General features: G+C 43.5%; 1 long non-coding RNA gene across 2 annotated transcripts; it reads left to right on the top strand.

Annotated features, from left to right (window-relative positions):
- The first annotated feature begins 699 nt into the window (after window positions 1-699).
- LOC124256906 lies at window positions 700-1,613 on the top strand. 2 transcript variants are annotated; one of them, XR_006893125.1, is made up of 3 exons: window positions 700-802; window positions 1,032-1,109; window positions 1,193-1,613. It is a non-coding gene; the product is annotated as an uncharacterized LOC124256906 (long non-coding RNA). The 2 variants fall into 2 exon arrangements; XR_006893124.1 differs by lacking the exon at window positions 700-802 and adding an exon at window positions 825-908.
- Window positions 1,614-5,932: the final 4,319 nt, after the last annotated feature.

Here is a 5,932-nt window from a genome sequence, read left to right as displayed (position 1 = left end):
TAAGGTTTATGTACACAACACTACAACAGTCTCCAGGTGTTGGGTTTATGTACACACAACAACAGTCTCCAGGTGTGGGGTTTATGTACACACCACAACAACAGTCTCCAGGTGTGGGGTTTATGCACACACCACAACAACAGTCTCCTGGTGTGGGGTTTACGTATACATAACAACAGTCTCCAGGTGTGGGGTTTATGTACACATAACAACAGTCTCCAGGTGTGGGGTTTATGTACACACCACAACAGTCTCCAGGTGTGGGGTTTATGTACACACCACAACAACAGTCTCCAGGTGTAGAGTTTATGTACTCCAGGTGTGGGGTTTATGTACACACCACAACAACAGTCTCCACGTGTAGAGTTTATGTACACACAACAACAACAGTCTCCTGGTGTAGAGTTTATGTACACACCACAACAACAGTCTCCAGGTGTAGAGTTTATGTACACACAACAACAACAGTATCCAGGTGTAGAGTTTATGTACACACCACAACAACAGTCTCCTGGTGTAGAGTTTATGTACACACCACAACAACAGTCTCCAGGTGTAGGATTTATGTACACACCACAACAACAGTCTCACAACAACAGTCTCCAGGTGTGGGATTTATGTACACACCACAACAACAGTCTCCAGGTGTGGGGTTTATGTACACACCACAACAACAGTCTCCAGGTGTGGGAGTTTATGTACACACCACAACAACAGTCTCCAGGTGTGGGATTTATGTACACACCACAACAACAGTCTCCAGGTGTGGGGTTTATGTACACACCACAACAACAGTCTCCAGGTGTGGGATTTATGTACAACAACTCCAGGTGTGGGGTTTATGTACACACCACAACAACAGTCTCCAGGTGTGGGGTTTATGTACACACCACAACAACAGTCTCCAGGTGGTACACACCACAACAACAGTCTCCAGGTGTGGGGTTTATGTACACACCACAACAACAGTTTGGGTGTGGGTTTATGTACACACCACAACAGTTTCCACACACCACAACAACAGTCTCCAGGTGTGGGGTTTATGTACACACCACAACAACAGTCTCCAGGTGTGGGGTTTATGTACACACCACAACAACAGTCTCCGGGTGTGAGGTCTATGTACACACCACAGTGTGGGGTTTATGTAGGTGTGGGATGTTTATGTACACACCACAACAACAGTCTCCAGGTGTGGGGTTTATGTACACACCACAACAACAGTCTCCAGGTGTGGGGTTTATGTACACACCTTAACAACAGTCTCCAGGTGTGGGGTTTATGTACACACCACCACAACAGTCTCCAGATGTGGGGTTTATGTACACACCACAACAACAGTCTCAGTGTTTGAGGTGTAATATATACTTCATATCAGCCATCGCCAGATGTGATTTGTCCACCACCACAGTGGTCTCAATGTGTAACCGCACAACATCCGTGTGCTTGAAAACCATCATCAATATTCCTCCGCCAACACTGTGGTTGGTTGTACTGACACGCCACGGTCACATGACTCCAGGCTCCCTGTCGCGGAGCATCAATTATTCATGCTTGCAGCTGCACGCTGGCTGTCCTCAGCGGTCCTGTGTGACTGTGTACTGACGGTGTTGTCAGACAGCTGTGTCGTGTTGATACTGCCGCCGACTGCGTTGTGTTGGAACATGGAGACGACACAGAACTGTCTAGTTGGAGTTGCGTTGTCTAAACCCAAGAATCCATCATCTAAGATATTACGTTCTGATTGTTAGGAAGTATATAGAAAACGAGGTACAGTGGAATCTGTCAAATCCGGACTCTGTGTAATCCGGTTTTCTCCATAATCCGGACTACTCTCTGAGTTATGGCAAAATTGTTCTTAATTTATCATTGAAGCGTACTTTACAATCCGGACTCTCTCAATTACGGATTACAGATTAAAATAACAGTCCCGACAATCAACTTGCTATGAGAACAATGCTTTGAGATCCGGACGTAGCTGACTAAAATAACAGTCCGTTGAATAAACATCTCATGTTAACAGACGTCTTCCGATGAAAGTATAAATAATATATTGAGCATAAATAGAAAACAAACAAGAACGATTCACGTTGTTGGTTGTCCTTAACAAAGGGAGGTAACTCATCGTGGCAGTGAACACGGTAACGGACAATAGGTTGTTACATGATTTGGTAGATAATCCGGTGATTCATACGAAGTTCTTGGCCACACAGGGTATCCAGGTTCGACCAGTCACTCCAGTCACGTCAAATATAATTACTGCAAATGCATTACTCCTTCAGCCACTTCTATTCAGCCAAGTATATAAATGGATAAACGGGTCTGATTGTCGCGAAAGAGAACGTCAATGTGGAGAGTTGTTTCCCTTATAGCAGTGACCGGACCCGATATCATGGTTGTCATTCCAGATTCGTACAGATTTCATGGGTGAGTGAGTGTGAGTTGGGTTTTACGCCACTTTTAGCAATATTCCAGCAATATCACGGCGGGGGGACACACGAAATGGGCTTCACACATCGCACCCATGTAGGGAATCGAACCCGGAAATGAAACATACAACTTTATGGATGACAACTTCTTATTTATTGCAAAAAGCGACGTTTCGATGTAGATTCTTACATGTTATCAAGCTAAAAGTGAATACAACCAGGTGTAGAGGAGTATACAGGTACAAAACCTGGACAAAATGTTGTCCGTCGTGTTGCAAAGGAACCGCACCCAGTGTAAGCAGTCCTCAATGAAAGACTTTTTCAAAACTGAATAATTGTAAAGGTATGATTGTTATGTTGTGATGCTGTTTTTGAATGTCTATTCATGTACAATAAACGCTTGATGATCATAAACGTTTTGGATTTTCCTTGAGGTGTATGAAAACCAAAAATCCAGATATCCGGATATTCAATTATCCGGACGATTTACGTAAAACCGATTGTGTCCGGATATCCGAGGTCTCACTGTATATACAGAGTATGTTTTGACAACAGCAGATTAACATTAACAACAACATGTAATTGAATAACAACTGGTACATAATTATGAGAGGCCAGTGGGAGACTAAGAACAACAAATGAGACTGGGAACGAAGCCAATAAACAAGGGGGATTAAGAAGCTGATTGGATTAGTTCTTCATAGGCCGTTAGTATGTAGTATCCTTGGTCTCTGTTGATCAAAGGTTTGTGGCGGCGTATTTCGATTGCTTCCAAGAGTTTTCTTTTTGTGAAGTCCTGATTCTTGGTTAATAGGATTTCAAATTTGTCAAACTTGATTTGATGGGTAGGGAATTTCTGTTGGTGATCGGAGAGGGCTGATTTGCTGTCTGATTTTGCTGTCGAGGTTTTATGTTCTTTAATGCAGATATCAACGGGACGGGAGGTTTCACCAATATAGGAGTCACCACATTCACAATTAAGTTTGTAGATCACTCTTTTGGGGGGCTGCTTTTTGGAGGGTAGGTTGCGGCCATTGGCTTGGAGGATGGTCCTGAGGGTTGCAGAGCCATTGAAGATGGTGTCTGTGCCTGCTTGGTGCTTTAGTAGTCTGCTGATTTGATGGGAGGTCTTGCCGATGAAGGGTATAGGGTGATTCTGATGGGGGCTGATTCTGGCTTGGTCAGTTTGGGTTTGTCATGGAGGGTGGTGGAGATGGTCCTTTTGACTATGTTGGTGGGATACTGGGTGAGGCTCGTGAAGACATGTTGCAGGTGGTTCAGCTCATGTTCTAGGTCACGGCTGCTGGAGCAATTGTTCTTGGCACGCTTGGCGTGACGAGCGAACGCTTTGACCGCTAGGCTATCCCACCGCCCCACAGATTTCATGGGTGTCATCAACGTGTAGGCCTCTTCTCTGATATAAAATTGCCACTTGTGATACAGCAAAGTAAACCCAGCCTCACACTCATCGTAAAATTAGACTTAGGAAAATCTCCATTCTTTATATCTGCCTCGCAGAACCTAAGGTGAGGTGAGGTGAAATTGGCTTTAACGTCGTGCTTGAGAATATTTCATATGACGACGTGCATGCGTGTGTACCCAGCCTGCTTGTACTAGCTCAGACTGAAGCTGGTTTTATAAAGAGATGCCAACACTATTTTGGGCCTAAGTGTAATACTGGAGGTCAAAAAGTGTAATTTGGACCTAAAAAGTGTAATACTTAAAACACTTACATAGTGAAAGGTGATAACTTAATAAAAATTACTTTTAAAAAGGTTTATTCACATGAATAGGAAAGATTCTAGACAGAAATACACGTGACCAATCATTATACAGTTCCATACATCAGAAATTGTTGGTCAGGTGACACAAAATACTTTAATTCCTTACAAGTTAATTTGAATGAGCGCATTGCTAAGAGTAAGCGATTCCTATCGGTGTAAGGCCAATTCAGAACCCCTGCACTAGTGCGTTACGAAAAATATTCCCTGTGAAATTTTAACCACTTTATTGATTTTCGCAAAACGGGTAGAAAAGCGTAATTTTCACAGATTTAGTGTAATGGCGTAATTTAATGGTCAAAATCGTAATAATTACGCCCAAAGCGTAAGGGTTGGCATCTCTGCTAGCCCACTGAGATACCATGCCGCAGTGAAGCATGAATACCCCACTCAGACACAGTATACTGACTCCGAGCCAACCAGTCCTTGTTGTACCCATTAATGCCGAGCGCCAGGCATGGACCAACAAGTACCATATTTTAACGTCTTTTGGTATGACGCGGTCGGGGATCGAACCCGCGACCTTCCGCTCTCTGGGCGGACGCTCTTACCACTACACCACGGAGGCGGTTCGCAGAACCTAAAAGCAATGAACCACTTGATAGACTACTGTAATATAATTCAACATATTCACATTTCTGATGTTAATATTTGAACTGAAGTTTTTAATTAAATCATTTGTGGAAACTCATTTGCAGAAATCCTCATAATGGAATATTATCGATTCCATTTCTACGGACAACTGGCTAAAATGTATCAGATGCTGACACATTTGATCACATCTAAACTTGTCCTCCGCCATGTCTATACGGGGTGATTCAACTAAAATAGTGCTTGAAGCCGTATTTACAAACATTCTTATAAATATAATCAGACTATTATTAGCACAGGTCCCGTGCAGCAATGTATGATAATTGAGTTTCACGCCGCACTCCGCAATATTCCAGCTATACGGCAGCGGTCTGTAAATAATCATGTCTGGACCAGACAATCCAGTGATCAACAGCAATAGCATCGATCTACGTAATTGGGAACCGATGACATGTGTCAACTAAGTCAGCGATCGTGCCCACCCGAATCACCCAAATATTTCTTTGCTAATTTTAATAAAAAAAATCCGGTCGCTCTAGAAGCTTCCACTGACTGACTGACTGAGTTTAGTTTTACGCCGCTTTTAGCAATATTCCAGCAATATCACGGCGGGGAACACCAGAAATGGGCTTAACACATTGTGCCCATGTGGGGAATCGAACCCGGGTCTTCAGCATGACGAGCCAACGCTTTAACCACTAGTCTACCCCACCGCCCCTAGAAGCTTCCAAATGATTCTTTACTGCAAGTCTTCGCGTCGAGTAGTTTGTACATCAATGTCTGCTGCTGAATCAAGAACAACAATGTAGTATTTGGTTTGTTGCACTCAGTAATATCCCGGCTATATGGCGGCGGTCTGTAAATAATCGAGTCTTGACCAGACAATCCAGTGATCAACAGCATGAGCATCAATCTACGCAACTGGAATACGATAGCATGTGGCAACCAAGTCAGCGAGCCTAAAAACCGTTAGTCTCCTCTAACGACAAGCATGGGTTACTGAAGGCCAATTCTAACCCGGATCTTCTCGGGTCTCTTGTACAGTCAATGAAATCCAAATCCCATAGGTCCAGCTGTATTTGAGTGGTTACCTCCCGTTGTAAATCGGAATTACCTCCCTTTGATTTTCAC

This window comes from Haliotis rubra, unplaced genomic scaffold (genome assembly GCF_003918875.1).
Source record: "Haliotis rubra isolate DU_JTF1 unplaced genomic scaffold, ASM391887v1 Scf642, whole genome shotgun sequence".
In the NCBI taxonomy this organism is placed as follows: domain Eukaryota; kingdom Metazoa; phylum Mollusca; class Gastropoda; order Lepetellida; family Haliotidae; genus Haliotis; species Haliotis rubra.
The sequence above is the reverse complement of the archived record's forward strand: the minus strand, read 5'-3'. Positions and strand labels throughout refer to the sequence as shown.